Source organism: Poecilia latipinna, unplaced genomic scaffold, assembly GCF_001443285.1.
Source record: "Poecilia latipinna isolate Pla-1442-1.1 unplaced genomic scaffold, P_latipinna-1.0 Scaffold354, whole genome shotgun sequence".
Lineage (NCBI taxonomy): Eukaryota > Metazoa > Chordata > Actinopteri > Cyprinodontiformes > Poeciliidae > Poecilia > Poecilia latipinna.
The window spans coordinates 263,909-286,393 of NW_015112970.1; the positions used below are offsets into that span (position 1 = coordinate 263,909).

At 37.0% G+C, this 22,485-nt stretch overlaps 2 long non-coding RNA genes across 2 annotated transcripts in view; both read left to right on the forward strand.

Annotated features, from left to right (window-relative positions):
• Positions 1–22,485, forward strand: part of LOC106949639 (uncharacterized) — a 342,173-nt gene that overhangs the window by 249,399 nt on the left and 70,289 nt on the right. The gene's annotated exons all lie outside the window — the stretch shown is intronic.
• On the forward strand, positions 7,872–19,744 carry LOC106949637 (uncharacterized). The gene is made up of 3 exons (XR_001425413.1): positions 7,872–8,290; positions 8,400–8,444; positions 18,525–19,744. It is a non-coding gene; the product is annotated as an uncharacterized LOC106949637 (long non-coding RNA).

Here is a 22,485-nt window from a genome sequence, read left to right on the forward strand (position 1 = left end):
GGATGGGGGCCCGGGCCTGGAGGTGCCAGGGAGGGAGGAATGGTTTCAAGTCATTGAAATATGTGATTATAGACAGAGAAAGTGCGCCCTCGCCTGTTGAGAAGGGTGTATTTAATGTTAAATACCCCCCTCACCCCCTGCTCAACAGTTTCAGTTTCACTCCACGTAAGGGGCCCGGTGATTCCTTAGGGGCCCGGTGATTGGTTAGGGGCCCGGTGATTGGCCCCGCCCCCCGGCCCTACGCTGACTTGTTCCGCTAGTGCCACTGCATTAACATATTAGCAGAAGTATGCTCCAGGCACAAAACCACTAATCTAAAGCACTTCACCCCAAATCAAAGGAAGGATGATTGCTAATGATGCCATAAAGACACATAATTTGATTGTTTTTGATTAGCGCGGTGAAAAGTTCTGTATTTTTTACCTTTTTTGGTGGAAACCAAAGGACCCAAAAACCTCAGGAAGCTTCTTGGTTTCACCTTCTTCTCCCAATTTTATAAAATCTTATATAAATACAAATTATTTACTCGCAAGAATCTGAATGAGTATAAAACTCCACAAACCAGATTTAATTTGCAAATCATCCTTGTCGCCTTTATAATGACTCAGTGTGCCTGCGGCTGTTATCAGCCATGCTTGTGAATAAAGAAACGCAATCCAAGCTGATGTTTGTGTCAAAAGGAGTAGCGTTTGCATGTCATTATGATAACAGCGCTTGTGTTGAGGAGTTAAATTGTTTACAGGCTGAGACGTTGGTAAATGAAACCGAGGTGTGATCGTACAACAATTTATTCAATAAAACAGACATCAGAAACTGATGGAAGGGGATATTTCAGGCGTTGAGCTGCAGCTGCAGAGATGATTTTTTTTCTAACCAGAACTGCCTCCATGTTAGCAGGTAAACGAGTTTTAGTAAGTATTAACTGAGATCAGTGGAGGTTATCTGATCACAGAGGGTCACATGGAACAAAGACTTGTCCCTATTTGTACCGGCCGCTGCAAATGAGGTTGAAAGCCGCTCCGTGTGTGTTTACCTGCGCTCTGTGCATGTGACTAAACACTCATGTAAGTATGTTTATCTATGCATAACAGCGTGTGTGTGCATGTGCGTCTCCAGGGGACTGTGGGGGTCGACAGATGCTCCTTCTCAGTGAACACAATGAATTACTTATAGGCCGTTAAGCCAAACACAGCCGCGCCGGCCGCTGGTTTACCCAGCACTGATAGGGCCATCTGCCGAGCTGACTCGGCCTTTCCTCGCTCACGTTACCGGACGCTCATCTGACCGCCGACTAATGACAGCAGGAAACCGTCTGCAGGGATTTGTGCATGCGGCGCATGCAGGAAATGATGAGTCGGCTGCAGGCTACGTGGGCTAACCAGGGTTAGGGTTACGATCAGGCTCGAGGGGATTTGAGGCCCAACCTGCCATGAGTTTGGGTTTAGAGGAGGAGAATGTCATAAATATCATTTTTAAAGGTGCGGTATTATGTAAATTTTACTTTTTAAATCTTTACATTTAGTTATAATGTTATTTTCTGGGGTGTTTCCATGCATGTTTGATAAATCCTTAATCTCCATCTCCATGGATGGACCTAGCCCCGCCTTCAAGGTGCAGCTCCTCCCCTACTCAGCTCCTTCAGACTAGCTAGTAGCAATTAGCAAACACCTGAGCTCATTATAGGAGCTACGTCTCAGTGAAACGCTGGTAAAAACGTTGTTTAAGGGTTAATAGAGGAGCCATGTTGAGATGACTTCCTGAAGGTGGAGCTTCAGAAAGAGCAGGAGCTTCTTAAAGAGACAGAAGATCAATTTCAAGGCATTAAATCAGAAAGTAAAATTTTGTTTTAAGAGTTGTATTTTATATAAATAGCATTTTTATAACAACTGAAGCTAATATAGTTTCTTACATGTGCTATAAAACCCTTGGAACACATACTGCTGCTCTATTAAAAACAAAAATCAACAAAAATGTGATTTTTTTTTCTTTTTTACGTTTTCGGCAATAAACTAACCATAGACTATTTTAATTAAACAAATAAATAAATAAAAATTTTCTGTAGGAAAGAAATCATAAATCCAAAACAAATATTTTTTTTCCTTGAGAAAGCTGCAGTATGTAACTTTTATTTAAAAAAATATATTTTTTACATATTTGTTAAAACTGTTACCATGTTGTGACAGTTTGCTATGAGACAGATAAAATGTGACAAAAACAGTTTCTGATCCAGTTGCTGACAGCTTTAGAGTCTGAAGAGATTAAAAAGTAAGAATAACTTGTCATGTCATTTTTAGCAGATATTGATCCCTGAAAAAAGAGAAGATAAATAAATGTCAAAAATGCACATTGTGTGTAAAATTAGTGATTTCTGAAAAGCTAAATCTGTGGTGAAGATGTTTAAAAGTCCTGAAATAATCCATCCTATTGCTGAAATAATCACTGCTGCAGAGAGATTGTGAACTCTCCCTTACCATCGCTAAGATAAACTTCAGTCTCTCAGAAGCAAAACAAACTAATAAAACTAATTTTGTGAAACACAGAAGTGGCACCATCATGCTCTGGGGATGAAAAACCTGTTAGACCCAGTCGAAACTAGGGTGGAGGTTTCCCTTCCAGCAGAACAACTACCCTAAATATAAAACTGGAAATATAACAGATGGTTACGATTAGTTGGAATCATAGATTAAAACGGCCTAGTTAAAGTCCAGGCTGAGCTTGAGCTGTTTTACACAGATGAATCTGCAAAAGAATCAGTCAAACCCGTAAAGAACCACAGCTGCAGCTGAAACATAAATGGGCTCAACAAATTATTTTCTAAAGTGGGCAGAATGTAAATGCATGCCACACTTTTCAGTTTTCGTTGTAAAAAATACTGAAAACCTTGAACCTCTTATTTATCCACATTTACTTTGTTTTTCTAACATAAAATGTAATGTAAATGTAAAATTAAAAAGTATTTTAATTTTTAACATCACTATAACCAAAATGAATTTGCAAAAATAATTACTTTAAAACCAAAATCAGAATTTAAACATAAATTGTTTTATTCATGGTGGATTTCCCAAAATTTCTCCCGTCTTTCTAATTTAGTTGCGTTTTTAAACTACAGAGGTTGGTAGAACCTTTCTGCGATCCTTTAAACCTATTTATAAACCTCCAAACTAAAAACAAGAAACGGTCACCCAGGCAAATAAAAACGTACAAGATCAGGTTCCAGTTTGTGAATATATATTTAATTTTTCCATAAAGCTATTACAGGACGCAGGAGCTTCAGAGATAATCTGACCTGCAGCTCCGTAAACATGTTGCAAATGCAAATTTCTTCTCGTTCATGAGAGCAGCGGCCAGCTGTTTCTGCCTCTGAAGGCACTGAATAACGGCTCTGATTGTATTTTTATCGGCTGCAACTCGCTGCAGGTCGTAGAAACTGGAAATAACAGCAGCAGGCCAGAAAAATAAAAGAAAAACTGACATCAAGCTAAAATATTTCACAGCCTTTCCTGTTATTTTATCCCACAAACTTCATGCAATGTTCTTTATGGTGCTAAAGTTTGTTTTAACATCAGAGTTTAATAAGTAAATTATTAGTTGATGCACATTTTTATTGTTTATTATGTGGTATTAATTAGGGCTGCAACTAAATGATTACTCTAGTTATTAATTATTCTCATGATTAATTGATTAATCAGACAAAAATAATTGCCACAAATTGCAGATTTTTCATTTAAGAATTTTTCTAAATAATACTAGAAATTCATTAGTGAAAAATACAAATAAAAAATATTTCCTTAAACATTTTTCTGCCTAAAATGCAGTAACACAGTGTTACTTTAGTGAATGCTCAATCATTAGTATTCATGGATGTATTTGCAGCTAAAATCAATCCTTTTAACATCAACATGAGGTTTTGTTTTTATTTTACAGCACTTGAAGCTAAAACTGCAACTTGAGGAATTCTGTTTAGTGCAATTCAATTCAACTTCAGTTTGTTTGCCTAGTGAGTCTGGGTCGCTTGGGGAGACATGAATGTGCAAAAAAGTGAACTCTGGTGCGGTTCAAATGCAAATGTGAACACCAAGCAAACTGGAGAGCACTCCAAAAGCAGGAAGTTGACTAAAGCGCAGGGCATTATGGGTAAATACAACAACAATAAACACTAGCTAACCAGCGCTAACAGGAGAAATGGCTTCTATCAAAAACAAAAGAGAAATTCTTCAACCCGACAGCACTCCATTTCTGTTTTCATTCTGAGCAGAAGGAAGTTGCGCTCAGTGACTTCTTCAGACGTTTTTGTGTCGTTTCCTTCAGTAGTTCTTGGTGCAGCGCCCCCACAGGCGAGGAGGGGAAGGGGTATTTCATAGGATTTGGTTTGTTTGACACAATGCAGTTTGACTGGAGAAACTAAAAATGTTGTCGTTTTTGTGAAATGCAGTAAATACAGGCACACTTGGCAAACATTTTCCTTCCAGAGTGGAACTTTTGGAGGATATATTTATATATTAAAAATAAACAGATGCACAAATTCTGGATTGCACGCCTCTGGTTGTGAATTTCCTCCAGACTGAATTGTTGAGGATAAATCTGACACCAAATAATGAAGCTGCAAAATGGAAAATCATTTTAACAACATCATAATGTGTTTGTAAAGCGATCTAGTTTAGATAAATAAGAATAGTTTCAATAGCGTGTGGGATTGCACTTCTGTTTAACTCTTTCTGCAGCGCTTCAGATGTAACAGGATACACAGAGAACACAGAGCTGCTGAATATGAAGCAGAATCTGGGAATAGAAATATTTTTGCAGCACCATTGTTTATGTAAGTTAACTAACTCGTTCATTATTAACGCACGGCACAGCAGAGTTCATCTGGGTTTTATTTTTCTTCTCTTTTTTTTTAAGAAACCTGAAAGTCAGATGAAGATGAGCCAATCAGATATTTGAATCCAAAAAGCGTTTAACTATCTGGGTGTAGTGATGGACTCTGAGCTGAACCTTCAGAGCCACATAAAGACAGTTACAAAGTTGGCCTTCTGTCACCTGAAGAACATTTCCATTATCTTAGTCTTTAGTATTAGTATTTATTACTGCAACAGTGTCTTCACAGGTCTGTCTGAAAAATCAGTCCTCCAGCTGCAGCTGATCCAGAACACTGCTGCTGGAGTTCTGACTAAAACCAGGAGGATGGAGCACATCACCCGGTTCTACAGTCATTCCACTGAGAGAATGGACTTTAAACTACTGTCGTTAGTCTGTAAATCACTGAATGGCTTAAAGATCTGCTGCTGTTGTATCAACCTTCCAGAACCAATCAGGTCTTCTGGTTCTGCTCTGCATCAGAACCAAACATGGAGAAGCAGCATTCAGCTTCTATGCACCACAAATCTGGAACAAACGTCCAGAAAACTAACAACACACAGCTGAAACACGGAGTTCGTTAAATGTAGACTAGGATCTCGCCTGTTTGGCATTGCGTTTGAACTATAATAAATTGAACACTGACCAACATAGTTGATGCTTATTGATGATTTTCTGTTATTGGTTTTCACAATTGTTGACAATATTATGTGTTTATATTTTTTTAAATGTTTTCATTAAATGCCATCTTGCTGACATTTGCTATACAAATAAATGTGGTTGATTTAATTTGTCGATTTTAATTCATATTTTCCCACAAAGTGTAGCAACTAAGGCTTTGTCATTAGACGTTTTGTTTCTCTTGTCATTCCTCTAAAAGAACCTGCTCTTTTCCTGCTGGACGTGTCAGAACCAGCTGTAAACACGGCACGTCCGGCTCACAGGTAGCGAAACATCGCTGCTGTTTGCTGTCCTTTGTCACACTCCTGCGCTCTCCCATTAATGGGATCAAACTTGACCCGGGTTTATACATGGACGGGAGGCCAAAAAAGCCCCTGCACAAACATCTGTGAGTGTCTTTATGAGCGTGTCTGAAAAGCTGCACGCATGGAAAAAAAAGGCCAGAAAACAACAACAACAACCGAGAAAAAAAATGAAAAAGAAAAAAGAAAAAGCACTCGACAACACAATGGAGTTTCCCCACAATGGGCCTCTGAGTCTGGGAAATTAGAAAGTACAATGATGCACACAATGGCCTAACAAATTGCTCATTTGTGTTTGAAAATGCATCTCCTTTTGAGCGCTTCTGTCAGAGGAGCCACACAGTGACAGATTATGTGTAGCTGTCATCTGCCGAGCGAGTTCGAGTTCAAACCAAACGTAACATCAGTTCTTTCTTTCTCTTTGCTTTGTTCAGATTTTCTTTTAGACATAGCGCTGCTTCAATCTGAAGAGCTGCAGTCAACAGGTTTACAACAGATTACGCAGAAAAAAGTGTTTAAATCCAGCAGTTTAACATAGTCAGTTAAAGTAGCATAAATTATATATTTAAGATCAAAGCCAAAATCTGTTCCCAGATTTGGGAGATTCATTACTGATAGAAATCATTTTGAAATTCAAACAGAGGAAGTCATCTGTTTTCTCCAGGCGTAAAAAAAATAACTAGAAATAAAATACTTTATGATACAGGGCAGCTTTACAATATGATTAAAAAAAAATCCAATACACTCATTAAAAATGGTATAGTGTGTGTCTCACCTACACACCAAATCAATAATAATTAGAATATCAACCCCAGAACAGAAGCAAAAAGCCGATGGCTGAAACATGCAGGAGATCCTCATCATCCGCAGTGAGTTCAGGCCCAACATGGGCTGAAGCGCCGCTCTGAAAGGAAGAAGCTGTTACTCTAAAACAAACGTTAAAAACCACAAAACATTAAAATTCTCCTGGAGTTCAGATGGAGCTTAAATCAGATTGTTTGACCAAAATGACCAGTTACATTTGAAGCAACGTCTGAAGATCATCCAGAAACAAAACTGAAGTTATTGTCTTTGTACGCAACATTTAACAGTATAGAGTCAGCACACACTTCCAGGATTAAGACTAATGTTGCAAAAAGAAGAGAGTGTTTGTCTTTAGTCTCATTGATTACACTGCAAATGCACAAAATCTTAACAAGTAATTCTGGTCAGTTTCTATTTTTTGGTTTTTCAGTGTAATCAATGCGACTAACGATAAACACATGGATGAGCTTCTCTAATACCGAGACATTATTAGTCCTTCGATCCTAAAGATGTTCTTCAGGTGATAGAAGGCCGACTTTGTAACTGTCTTCATGCGTCTCTGAAGGGTCAGATCTGAGTCCACCAGAAAAAATGAGTGTTATGATTTTGTGTTTTTACAGTGCACTGTCACAGTGTCTTCACAGTTCTGCCTAAAAAGTTAATCTGCTGCTGTTGTATCAACCTTCCAGAACCTCTCAGGTCTTCTGGTTCTGCTCTGTATCAGAACCAGAACCAAACATGGCAGCATTCAGCTTCTATGCACCACAGATCTGGAACAAACTTCTAGAAAACTGCAAAACAGAACAAACACTGAGTTCCTTTAAATCAAGACTGTTTAGAGTTGCTTTTGATTCATAAAAACTGGAACACTGATCGGTATATTTGATGTGTATTGATCATGGCAAACATTATTTTGTGTTTTTCAATTGATTATTGATTATGTTTTTATGACGTAAAGCATTTTGAACTGCCTCGTTTCTGAAATGCGCTATAGAAATAAACTTAACCTGTCTAGCCAGAAACTAATTTCAGATAGTTTCTGGAATGTAAGTTTAGTGAAGCAGATGTTATGTTAAAACAGTTTTTAAAGTAAAAACCTCGCCCTATATCTCTTCTTCAAAGTTCAAAACTTCACCGTAGAAATCGTTATAAAAGTTAAAATATTGAACCAAAGTGAGGATAACTCATCACACTGCTGCTCAATATGTCTGAATACGTCTGCAGTCCACCTGTGTCTGTTTTACCCATCTGCTGCTGATAACTCGGTCTGTTTTTGTTATTTCTACCTGGAGTCACCTCCAAATTCTGACCTGCTTCCGGTCTACAAAGAATAAATCACACAGAAAGCCGAGATTTATGAGAAATGGAAGAAAACAGCACTTTTTTTTGTTCTAATTCCGAGGAGGCAATGTGGTTATTTTTCTTATATAGTTGAAGAAAAGCGGAGGAGGGGAAGGGTTGGTGGGTTGTTAGGTGAGAGAAGGGTGACGTCAGGTCCCATCACGCTGACAGACCTCCTATTGGTTCAGTGGAGGCTTTTAAAAGGTGCAGCCAGCAGCGCACCGGAGGCTTGATCTCTGTGCTCAGGACGCGGAGCGGCTCTCCGTGCGCTCCAACCCGGAACGGAGCTCCGGACCGACCGGAGCCAGGTGAGCTCGGACGGAGACCCACGGAGGAGTGGGAGTGTTTGGAGATACAACAGCGTGACAAATCTGGTCCCATTACGATGTTCTTAACTGTTTTTGTCTTTTGGTTTAGATGTTGGTGAGGACGCGGCGCGGACCGGACTTTTCATATCAACAGGTAGGTTCATCTAAAGCTCCATTTAAAAGAAGCAAACACTCACAAATCAAACTCCGAACATCTATTAAAAAAAGAAAGTGAACCAGAAATTAGACAGGAAATTAACGCGTCGTTATGATTCAAATGACAACAGCTCCATGTTGACTGGAGCTCCTCCGCTGCTGCCTGGACTGAAGAGAGGCGCTATTAAAACAGAAGAAGTATGAAGCGATATCAGGAGAGGTGAAAATGAAGCATTAGTCTATTTAAAGAAAAATGAAATTTCACTTTTAGTAGATTAGTCTCTTTATTTTTATCCCTTGTGCTGTGTTGCGTTTGGGGAGATTTCAGCACCGGCGCGGGCGGACAGCTCCGCGCATCTGTCCCCGCGGCAGAGACTTCCGGTAGCGGGAGCGTTCATAACAATGGTGACAGCATGAAAGGCGCGAAGACGCATCACGCATTTTATTCATTTCTGTTCGCCTGTCTCCTTCTGGAAGCGGCGAAACGCGGGCCTGGAGCGCAGCCAGTGTGTCATATTTACATACCCTTCCTCCCCTCCTACTCTTCCTCAATGCATGCGCCCACATGCACGCGCACCAAATCGTGTGACACGGCGCGTACGAGCTGCAGCCATGAGAGAAATTCAGCGCTAACAGGTGTTCAAACAGGCCCGCTCGGTACATTCTTCCAATTATTGCAATTAGATGCTGCCTGGTTACCACTCCATAATGTGCAACTGCTGCTGTGGAGGAGTGTGTGTGTGTGTGTGTGTGTGTGTGTGTGTGTGTGTGTGTGTGTGTGTGTGTGTGTGTGTGTGTAAAGAGAAAAGGGAGGATGACACAGACAGAAATAGAGGGGAAAACAGCAGGAATGCGCATGAAAGAGTGGGCGCATTTGATGTCGCGATTGTTGCTCTCTGTGGAGGATGGGGAGGAAAAAGCGAAGCATTCTGAATTATATAGTAGTGAGTGAACGCCCTCTGCATGCATAACTAACCCTCTGCTTTCCCCCTAACCCTGAGTCATTATCAGCTTCACCAGACTGTCCACAAACTGGAGGCAACAGTTTGATTTTTAACAAACACAAAAGGGAATAAAGAGCGGAGACTAGAGCAGAACAACAGGCTCCTTGGATGGAAAATGTTCTTTATTTTAACTGAAGGTTTTGCTGGGAAAGGTTATATTTTGTTATTGCATGTTTTTTCTTTGACGGAAGAGTAACGCAAGAGGAAATCCGTTCTGATTTATTTGTTTTAGTTTCCTGATCCACACGAATAATCAGCAGATCTGAACTGAATGCAGGTGAGGTCTCTTTATTCACGAAAAAAAAATCTACAGGAAAGATCGGAAACAACTGTAGTACTATTTGTACTTTTGGAAACCTTAGGATAATCTCTCAATACTTTCATTTTATTTCAAAATTGGCATTTCTGCAGCATTTACTGCTTTGATCAGTCTTTAAAAAGAGCTTACAGGGGCAATCGCCCAGGGCTACAAGTTCTCAGGGGGTGGAAATTTTATTTTTTATTTTGTACTAAGCATGTTTTACAAAATTAAGGGTTGATTTTGGCTGTGGTGGTGTTTTTTTTAAATTACACCCAAATATTTTAAAAGTATGACATTATAGCAGGGCTGCAACTAACGATTCTTTTAATAATTGATTATTATTTAATCAGATAAAAACATATCCTAATTCAACCAGTTAGGTAATTGCTTATCTTATCTTTATTACAAATATATAGTATCTTTACCAGATTGTGTAGTCCTTTCTGTATCTGCTGGATTCTTTGACAGATTTCATCCAGTGAAATTCACAAAAGGCTGAAACAAACTTTCTTTAATTGACGATTATTTCAGTAATCAATTCATCACGATTAATCCGGTGAATCATTTCAGTCTTACACAGCAGCACATATTTTTGAGGCCAACATTTTATCGTTTATCATTTATCGTGATACATTTTCTCTAAGAATATTGATTTATTGTTGTCATGATAAATTGCAATTGATGTTAAAAAAAACAGAAACTGTCTGGATTCAGGATTGCTATTTTTTTATTATTATTTTCTTTGTTAAATAAGAATACCAATAAGTACAAATTGAAAATGTGATTAAATGCAGTTAGTATATGGAGTTTAGTGGGGGGAAAAAACAGTAATTTGTCTTAAATAAGTGTAATATAAATGCTATTCAAGAGCAGTATTTGTGTTTGTGGGGCTATGATTGTTCTGCCAATCACAGTCCAATAAAAAAATAAGTACACAAATCAGATCATGACTAGTAATGCAGGCTAATTTTTTTAGTTATTTCAGGGACTTTATCATAACTTTTATGTATTTCTTTGGCGGGGGCATAGAGCACCAAAACTGGCCCGGGGCCCTGGTTCTTCTAAATCCAGCCCTGCTAATTTCTGTTCACTTTTTAGAAAGAAGAGTACAAATATATAAGATAATGACAAGTAATGCTGGCAAATGTTTCAATTTGTTTCATGAAGTTTATTACAGAATAATATATTTCTTTGTTTTTATTGGGGATATGGGCACCAAAATTAGCTCCATATTTTTCTAAGTCTGGCCCTGCCAACTACCGAAAACTAGAAAAAACCTGATCTCAACATTCAACCAAACCAGTGGAAAAACTTTCTTTTATATGTTTGCATCTAAACTAAAGGAAACTGCAATCTAAACCCACCTTTTCGAAGTGAAGCTACATCCATTTGAGGCTAAACAGAGGAATGACAGAGGATGATCTGGGTGGTATTTCATCACGAGCGACGAGGGGACATCTTGATGTGATGAGTGATTGAGCTGTCATGCTGTAGAGCGAGCGGAGGGCAATCATAGCGGCCTTATCAGGCCGAGGAGCAGAAAGAAAGATAACAGGGCGCCATAAAGCGGGAGGCTATCGGCGCAGGTGAGAGTAAATGTGTGTCATATTAAGCAGGGAGATGTTTGTGGCAGCTGTCAGCCTTGTTTGAACAGCAATCACAATCAGCAGCCAGGCCTGTTTGTGACTCTCTCCGACCTGCACCTTCTGCTCCTCACTCCTTCCTCCTTCTGTTCGCCGCTAACCTCCTCCTCCTCCTGCCTCCTGTTGCTTCCCCAGCTTCAAGTGACTGACATTGCATCAGTTCCACCGCCGTCTCGAGTCGACTTATTGCAGCTTCAGATCTCTTTCAGCCTGACTTCAAAACGCCTCCTTGTGAAAACAAGGTGCTCCCGTTTTCCTGCCTCGGCCTTGAAAAGCTTTTCTTTTCGATTCTACCCGAAAAGAAAGGAAGAAATAAGGAAAGAAAGAAACGAGCTGCAGGGCGAACTGCGATGGGATTGACTTGTATTTACTTCCATTTCACTGATTCCATGCGTGGAAATTGGGTAGTTTCAGCTGCAAAACATTTTTAAATTAAGTGCAGTAATTATGTAAAAGAAAACCAAAACGCTCTACAGTTAGGTCTGTTGCAATAATCAATAAATCAGTTAATCACACAGTAAATTAAAACAAAGTCAATAATCTCCATTTTCATGATTTATCGTTTTTCTACCAAAATTTGGATGACAAAAGTCTTTATTTCGGTGTTTTTGTCTTTACTAACAGTTTGACTTACAGAAACTTCATAATTCATTTTATTTGTTTAGTTTATTTATTTTGGATATTTAAAATGTTTTCCAGTTCCAGTGTTAAATGTCAATTTAAAGTTATTGATCTTTGAGAATGTGTTATTAGTAAGCTATCACCATTCCATTACTTTGAAAATGATCTCAAAACAACAATATTATCGTTTATCACGATAACTTTGGGACAATTTCTCATCCAACAAAATGTATCGCCATAACAGATTTTTTTTTCAGAGTTTTTCAATTAATCACTCATTCAAGTTTATTCGTATATCAAAGGCTTTTTCAAAGTCGGGCCTCAGTTTGAGTGAAGATGAGAAAAAAAAGCAAAATCTTCTTTTTTTTTTCAATAAAATATAAGTTAAACTGAACTAAATGTCATTTTCTGATTGGCTGCCAGTCAAATTCATCAGGATTGCGACTAATGGAAACATTTCTGACATATAAAAGACCAAAGAACTGGAAATAAAAAACAATTTGATGTCATTAATATAAAATATTTTCTTACCAAAAGAGGAGACTGTGAAGAAAAATGTATCTGGTAATAAAGTCATAGAGATGGTGTTTGATGAAAAATTTTCAGCCACAGAACTCATGGCGATCTAAAATCAAACCGTATCAGGCATTATTGATAAATGAATGTAATAATTATTGAATAGTGAATAAAAAACATTCTAAGTCAGTGTTTCTTTATATATTATTTTATAGAAAACATCATTAAATGCAGTTACTGTAAGCAGTTATTGATAAAAATCTGAATTGCTGTCTAAGTCAAAGTACATGAAAAATAAATATAAATAGTTCTTAAAATCCATTGATTAATTACAGATGGATGTTTGAAAGCCTTTATTTCTGTTAATTAAGCTTACAGTTTATGAGAACATGACATTTATAATTATTCAATCAGATCAATAACAAAACTAGTTATAAAAACAGAAATGTAAGCTTACTGAAAAAAGTTTCATACTTGCTTAAAGGTTGTTAAATTCAAAAACTAATTTTAATCTGACACATAAAAGACTTGAGCATTCTAATTAAACTTAAAAAAGTGGAAACACAAAAGTGGACAACATTTTTATGGTTTCTAAATAAATATAGCATTTTTGAATCTGCAGCTTTTTACATTATTTCACTTCTTTTTCAATTTGGATATTGAAAAGTAAATTTATTTCAGGAACTTTATTACAAAGTGAATCACATAGATTAATTATGCACAGGTGGATGTCTGAAAGTCTTTATTTCTGTTAATTACGATGATTTCTGTTTATAGTCAAATTAGAATAGCAAAACTATATTTTATGCGCTTAAAAGTATGTTGAATACCTGCTTAAAGTCTGTTATTTAAAAAAATACTTCTAATTTATGGAACATGACTTTAAAATTTGAGTTAGAAAATAACTAATACAAAAGTGTAATAAGTTTTTATGGTTCCTCCATCAATATTTTGTGAAACAAATATTTAAATTTTTACAGGATTTTACTTCCTTTTAGTAAGTTCGTAATCGAAATCACACAACTACTCACTCACATTTAGGTGTCACTTAAATGCTTCTAAAAAATCTGTGGCTTTAAAAGATAAATTATAAGAACCAAGTTAGACTTCTTTTTTGATGTATGAGACCATAAAAACCCCAAAACACCCACTGAGCTGCATGCATCTTTTGCACCTGGCTCACGTTCGTACTATGTGCATCTTCGTTTACCCGCAGCTTTTCCCCTCCCCTTGTCTACTTAGGGAGAAAGCTAAATCCATTGTTTGATGTGGCCTTTTCATTTGCTCCAGGGAAGCAGACAGGAACAGACGAAAGAAAGCAGAGGATACGAGACAAAAAGAAATCATCAGGCTTGATGGAAAAAGCAACGGGTCTTAAAGAAACAAGCCTATCTGATTTTTTCAAAGCAGCTTAAACACAATCTAAAAAAAAAAAACATTAAGAATTTTGCCTTTAAGAGAATTTTTGTTTTTTGCTCTGAAGTCTGTTAAATTCGTTTTATTTTTGTGTTTCTGATTTCATTAAATCATTTCTAAATTAAACAAAACAACAAAGCAAATCAAAATCTAAATGACAGGTAATGGAAAAAAATGTTTCCAGGGACAGATAGATAATAAATAATTAGTCAGGTGTAAAGCATCGAATGTAACAGATTTCAATACTTATTTAATCTGTGAAGGCGGTTACGTCACATTTATATTTGTAACTGTTCCTGGGAAATAAACATGGGGTTACATCAAGAAAGTAACATTGCAATAAATCAATTAATCACATAATAAGTTACAACAAGCTCAATAATTTCTATTTGCATAATCTATTGTTTTTCTGTTTTCCATTTTCTTTCTACCAAAACTGGTCTTCAGTTTGGTGTTTTGGACATTTTTGTTTACAGAAACTTCCTAATTAATTTTATTTGATGTTTCTGTTGTCTTATTTATTTTGGATATTTAAAATATCTTCCAGTTCCAGCATTAAATGTTCAGTAGAATTTAAAGTTGATTGATTTTTGAGAATGTGCTCTTGCATTATGCCATTACTATTACAGTATTTAAAAGTCGTCTCAAAACAACATTATTGTTTATCGCAATTACTTCTGGGACTATTTATCATGACATGCCTACTTGTAACTAATACATAAAAAAAAAACTTTGTCCCTTTTCACTTCAAAATATATTTTTAAACCTAATATATCTGACTCAACCTTCTAAGGCAAAGCAATAATTATGTTCATTCTTTTAGGCTGCAAAGAGATGTACCGTTTGAAAAGGAAGACTTTTTTGTCTTAACCAAAAATAAACCAGAAGACTGTGAAAAATATACTGTCTGCAGACAAACCCAACAAATGTGAAACACTTAAATACAAGAGTGATTGCTATTTTATAAAGTATACTCATCACAAAGATGGCGTAAAGGAACTGTACAAAAACTTTAATGCCTTTGAAAACCATAGATAAAGTGGTTGGACTCCACAATTAAACAACTAGCTCTACCGTATAACTATAAGTAAATAATTTTGAACAGTGGCGGAAAAGGAAGTAGACAGACATAGACTTCTGTTAGCCAATAGCGTGCTGCTAGCTTGATAGACAAACATTCACAATATAAGTTTGTCTTTTAGACAGATGTTAAAATCTCTTAAATATTTTAAAAACTGAATTTTATTTAACATTATATCTCATATTGATGTGTACTTCCAAATATTCATGAGAATAGTGAAATAAAACGCCTGCTATTAGCTGTTAGCATGTTAGCCCATAGGCTAAATGCTAGCTTGTGGAAGAAAACTTCTGACTGCATATTTAAGTCACATAATTTTAATTTAACACAAAAAAATTTAACTATATATTTTAAGCTGTACAGTCTTGTTTTTTGTCAGTGTCTCTGTGATAACTGGTGTTGTTTAGCTGTAATTATAATTAGCATTTTAGTATGTTTGAATATTGTTCGTACTTTGATTATGAAGGTCAATTTTTCCTTGTAACTTTGTTAAACCAACATATTAGTCCATTGTTGGTGTCCATCTGTTTAGTATTTTTCATTGTAACTGGACATTAGAAAGTTTGTTGGGAGGAAAACAAAAAGTTTGTTAGTTTAGAGGGTCATATTCACAGATTTACAAAGAATCTTAGTATTTTCTCATGGTATAAGAAGACTGTACTGTAAATATCCCTGAAACTAGGTAATTCTCATGTTGTACTAAATGGTTTGCTTTATTTATTTGTAGTAATTTATTACACACAATTTCCATTGATTGTGGTTCTGATCCTGTTTTGAACCAACAGTTTCAACCATGTTGACCAAACCAACATGAGGAACATTTTTCTTTTTCTTTGCTGAAAAACAAAAATTGAAACTCTGAAATATAGTTTGAAGTGGGTGATTAATGTGAAGTAGCGTATTGGGTTAGTAGTTCTGCAGTAGCTTAAATGTAGAGATAATTTATCAAATTTATCTCAGAATATTGACAGAATATTTCTTAAATTTGTAGATAAAGTCAAGCTAAACTGCGCCAACCAACTTCAATCTCTGATGTACAATTTTAGCAAATCAAGGGAATCAACAGCAATTTTTTATTCAGCAACTTTATTTTTGCTACTCACATATATATTGTTCAGAATTGCTGGAAAAATTCAGCACCAACATATTCAAAACGCAGTTAATTATACCTGAAAATTAGGAAAACTCTGGCACTACTTTGAAGTTACATCATTAAAATAAAGACTCCAAAACTTCAAAATTCATAATCATCTGGCTCCCATTAAAAGTGTTTTTCAGATTATCTTGTCACACTTGGTGTAATGACCTTTTCTTGAAGAAAGGCCAATTACTTCTGCATCTTCTTTTCTGCTGTCTGTTGTTCATTAATTACAACATGTGGAATTCAATCAGAAAATTAAGCAGATATGTGCAGTAAGCAACTTCGTTGGTTTCTCACAATCGTGATGCACAACTCAAATCCACACTATGGAGCAGTTTTATTTAAATCCTATGCGTCAAAACAGTTTCAGGTATATACCTTTCAATGAATACACTAATTAAATCCAAGACTGACAGATGGTCCAACATCCCACTTGTGACGAGTGGAAAAGAAACAGCAGGACAGCGGCGAACGGTGCAAAAATGAGACTGGAGAAACTAAATAGATTAACGAGCTGAAGTCTGTTTGCACTTTATCTCGTTTGAGCGACTGCCTGATGAGCTCAAACTGTGCGTGACCGATTTCTGCTCGTTCGGATCGACCCGGATGGCTCTCTCGTGACCCCCTTCCCCTCGTCTGGTCTTCCACATGATCCCTTTATTTGTCAACCGCTGGTGCTGTTGCTTTCCGTTTTAGTCCGGCACTGAGAAAAATGCGATGCAAATGCTGCGCAGCTCCTCATTACATGCAGGTTGTGAGTCATGATAAGACGCAGCTGTGTGTTCGTAGACAAAGTGTAACATCTGTATTGTCAGGCTGCCTCCTCTGCACAGCGATAAGAAAGGATTTATTTCAATGGCCCTCACAAAAGACTGTCAACATTAAGAAAACATGGAAATAAAGGATTAACTTTATAGTTAACTAAAACTAACAGGCCGAAGCGTCACTATCCACAATAACTCTGAAGACACTTGGATGATATGAGTTACAATTACATTTAATTTTACTGTGGGATAAATATTTTTTAATATTAAAATGAGTCCTTAGCTTTATTATGTAAAAAGTGGTCCACTTTTTTTTAAAACTTGAAACAACAAATGTTTTCCAAACTTGGAGAAATGCAGACACCAAAGACCATACTTCTCAAAGATAATTAAAAACAAGCCCAGACTAAAAATTCATTCTCATTTTTAATGTTTGGATGTTGGTCTCTGAACTGTAAAATAATAACTGTAATTTTTCTAAAATATCTTAACAGATTTTAATGTTTTTTCATAAAATTCAGTGATTAAATTTATGACAAGTGAATGTGAGACTTCACCAGTCCTTAGAAAGAGTCTGCTGTTTTCCTGATGGACATTCCAGAACCAGCAGTAAATCAGGGTTATTACAGTTAACGATGACTAATGGAAAAACAAAAACTAACTGCAATAAGTAAAATCGGTAACTAATGGGAGAAAACTATGAAGAACTAGAACTATATTTTGTGTTATTATTGTTATAATATCTTTTGTTTCTGTGTTTATGAATACATTTCCTTTTCAAACTGATGCAAAATAACTTTTTTTTCCCCCATACAAGCAGTTTACATCAGCTGTCAGCAAATTTATACTAGTTTGCAAAATGGCGACAGTAAAAGTTTGGAGAAAATAATAATTTAACAATAACTGAATATATGTTTTGAAAATGGCGCCTTCTGTTGAGTATTCATTACCCAATCGATGTAACTAGCTGAATTAGACAAAAAGTAAAAAATGAAATAAAACTGAACTATAATGAAAAACCATTTTATGCTTGGTTTAACACATTGACGGTTCCTAAATAATAGTTTAAAACCAGAATTACCCAACTGATTTATCATATTTAAGAGAGGAAACTAATGACACACATTGCTAAATGTAACAGTTTCCCAGAATAACCAGGCTAGCGAAAAAATAATTAACTTCATCCATCAAGAGACTACAAAAGCCATTTATTTATGATTTAATTTGTGCAGGGAGGCCTGTATGCTGCATCTCTATGCATGAAATTAACCCAACACCAACAACAGACATCATTTCCATTTCAATGCTTGAAACCTGTGCAGCGCACCTGAAGCACAAACGCAGAACTTTGAGAGAAGAACGCCACTTTACAGTACTGGGTGTCTTAATTGGTTACCATTCAATTTTAAAAGAGAAAGCTCACAGAGCAGCACGCGTCGTTGTTCGTGTTTGATCGCATTTCAATGCTCACATTTCTATCCTGCCTTTCAGGCTATAGAAAATGTAACAGCTCCCACGATTATGTATTTTCTCGTTCATCTATTTTTGTGTGAATGACTGCTGCGGTTTAACTATTCGTTTTCTCTACAAGGTCGACACGCGAGAGAGAGAGAGGGGAAAGCGTTTCCTCGTCCACCTGCACGCTGTGAGTAACTGTTAGCATGTCGGCCATCTGCCGCCTTGTCATGTTGTTTTTTGTTGTTTTTTTTTAATTCTCCGCACATTGCATTGTGAAGTGCTAGAAGTCAGCCTACGTGTGTTTATTTCTTTCCGAATGTGAGACCTTCCTTTGCAAGTTTCCTCAATTGTGGAGTCTGTTACGAGTCTGCATGCAGGTGTGAAACCTGCATGCCCCGACTGCTTCATTAGACGTACCACTTCGGCTGGTTTGTGTGATTTTCCTCCTTTTTTTTGTTTGCTGTCTCTAAAGTGAGAGTGTGTGTGTGTGACAAACTCCTTCAAGCATGATGTGTGTGTCTTCATGAGTTTCTGCGTCTGCCTGTATACGTGTGTTTATAATCCAAGGCCATTCAATAGCGCCACATGGATCCATCCCATATCCTGGTCGCCATGGTAACCGAGGCCACTTATCACAGAGGGTCCAGGCAGATCAAACAGGTGTGCATCTCTGCTCGACAACTGTTGCTAGGAACCTTTGTTGCGCAAAACGCACAGGTGCTTGTCGCCACCGGTGGAAACCAGCAGGAGCGCAAAAACATTGTCTTGATGTCCCAGTCTGAACTGGTGTGTGCGTGAGTGTGTGTGTGTGTACACAAAGTCTTTGTTCGAAACAGTTTGGCTTCTTCCGAGAGGATATTTTTTCTTAATATCATGTCACTCTGTGGGTCATCAAGTTATCATCTAGGTTAAAGGCCAAATATGACCAGGGTTGAAGTTAAAATGTTAGACGTTCTCCACTTTTGCTCCTTTAAACTAAACTCTGAAAATGTGATTTTAAAAATCCACAAAGGCAGTACAGCTTTCAATAAAAGTGAAAGGATTTTAAAAGAGCCATACAGGAGCATGTGAATCAAACTTTGTGGTTTGTTCACATCTGTGATCGTTTGTACCTCCAGCCAGATGGTTTGTGATTTTTAGGGCGTTTTCACATCTGATAATCCAGTAAACTTGGTTCAACTGGGGAACAAAACTGCAAACATTTGTTGATGTTGCAATTTTGCTTCATTTGTTAAATTTCCAGATTTTGTAGTTCTCTTTCACACTGCGTTTGAAAATCCTGTTCCTCCCCTCACCTGCGGTGGCGCTGCACCAATAACCACTGAAGGAAACAACATGAAAAACTCAGAAGAAGGCACTGTGCACAACTTCCTTCTTTACAAAATGTAGACAAAAATGGAGTGGCATCAGATTTTAGTGGTTGTAGTATTTCTCTTTTGTTGTTGGTAAAAGACCACATCATTATTCCCACTAGTGCTAGATACACACGTCTGTTTTCGTTGCATTTACCCAGAATCCTCTGCGATGTAGTCTGCTTCCTACTTCTGGTCTGTTTGCGTTCACATATTCATTCAAGCTGCACCAGAGTTCACTTCAGCCGAATTAAAATGTAGGTTTGTGTGCAGACGAGTTCTCATTTTGTCTGCATCAGAGTTCGATTACATATTCACACTTTGCCAAAAAAACTGGACTTTCTAGGCAAACAAATTAATGTTCAATTAAAGCAGACTAAACCGGTCTGGTGTGTACGCACCATGAAACCCTTAAATCCTGTATCGTTTTACCTTTTGCATTGCATTTATTTAAAACAAAATACCAAAAACAAACGAAAGTATTTTCAGGACAAGCATAGAAAATAAGGAAAGCTGCATCATATTTCTTGGTTAAAAATATTGTATTGCCTGTTTTATAATCTGAAATACTCAAACTGAATGTGTAATTTTGTTAAAAAAAAACAATCAGAGAAAAATTGTCAATGTAGAAAAGCCAAAGTAATTTATGTGACTGGTGTGTTAGCTAATACAATTTTTGCTGCTTTTTGGCTGTGATTTAGTTTTTTTATTTTTCTTATTTTACACAGGAAACCAGCCAAATGCAAACTTCTACTCATCTGTTTCAGCACAAAAAACAACTGATTTCAATCATATTATGTACTCAAACACAAGCAAAATATCTTCTAGTTTTCAATTATTGTTTCTAATGGGAATACCCAACTGCATAAACACAAATACAAACCAACAGAGCAGTGTACAATTAAATTTAGTTAAGATCTTTTCTTTCCATGTTTTTATATCTCACAGAGATCATTTCAAATTCTATGTGTGGATCAAAATTGCAAAATGTGGAAAATGTATGTGTGCAGTTTCAATGTTTAAATGCAAGGTTACAGTAGGACATGTTCAACAGAAAGAAATGGGAAAGAATGGTTCAAAGCAGCAGAAGGAAATGACAGGAGAAGGATTGAGAGGAAACGCTGGAGGCTTGGTCAGAGAAACCGCATTAAATCCAGCGACGGTTCCCGCCAAGCGCACCACTTTCCCCTTCCTCCCTCCTTTTACTCACCTTGCCTTTGTTCGCAACAACCTTTCGCCTCCTTTTCTCAATAGAACTGAGCGACATGGCTTAAAAATAAAATCTCTAATTTTTTCATATCAGATCTGATTTCCGGTTTAAACAATTTTATTTCTCGTTTTCTTTTCTAAAAAAATGAAGTAAGAAACGGCAGAAAACATTTTTAAAAAGTGTCTTTTAATTCATCCATCCCCTCTGTGAGTTAGACAATGGAGTGGGAGAGCCAGCTACAAGAATATTAGTCACAAGAATATAGTGCTAGTAATAGCACAATAATATCCTAAAAATACAGGGAAGTTGCTTTAATGAGAAAAATCTTGGATAAAGTTGTAAAGGCCTGACGTGAGCAGCTCAGCAAGTCGTCTGCTCAGTTGTTTCAAAGTCCTTCTACTGGTTTGATTCTGATAAAGATGAAGTATTTCCTTAAAACCAATACCAAAGTAAAATAAGCTCCTCAACATTCCTCATTTTGATTTTTTTAGTTTTTGTGTAGGCGTTAGCAAAAGATTACGACTTCATCCTGCTAATATCTTGACATTATTCTCATGTTATGTTGACTCTGTCATACGACTTTATTCTCCTAATACTATGACTTTATTTTGGTAATATTGTGACTAAATTCTTGTAATTAAAAATACTGTAACTTCGTCCTAATAGTCTGAATTCAAGGTCCAGTAAAACAACATGGCTGTTCTTGGCGCTTTCTAATCTATAGAAACCTACAGAGTGCATTGGTGGGAAAAAAAATCCAGATTTTCAAAATTTAAGGTTGAATTCAAACCAACCTTGTTCAGTTTCCTTTAATCCAACTCCAGTCCGTTTACCTAGAAAATCCGGTTCGTATGAGTTGGTGTAAATGCACATTCGGACCAAAATATGAACTCTAGTCTGCCTACAAACCTACGTCTCAGTTTGGTTGAATTGTACTCTGGTACATATGTGAGCACCATGCAGACCGCAGACTGCTCCAGAAGTAGGAAACGGACTATAGCACAGGGAATTCTGGGTAAATACAGCTAAAACAAACATGCGAGTTTAGTGCTAGTGGGAGAAATGGCTCATGGTTTTTAGCCGAAGACAAAAGAGGAATCCTAGAACCACTAAAATGTTTGATTGCATTTCATGAAGAAGGAAGTTGTGCTCAGTGTCTTCAGAGGTTTTTATGTTGGTTCTTGGTGCAGCGCCCCCAAAGGCGCGGAGGGGAACAGGTTTTTTAATCGTTTTGGATTGTCCGACAGTGCAGTGTGAAAGCGAATCAGCTGAAAATGTAACAAATGTTGCAATTTTGGTCCCCAAATGAACTGAGTCTAAATCTACAAAAAACGACAATTTAATTAATTGATAAAATGAATTTGTTGCAGAGTCCTACCTCATCCCTCCATCCTCCAGTTTCCACTTTAACTAGGCATCCTCAGAAGGCACCATGCTGTTGGCGCAGCCTCCCCCACTATCTAATAAACCTGAAAGGACAAACATAAGCCCCCCCCAAAATTACCTCTCCTTTGGTATTAATACACAGCTCA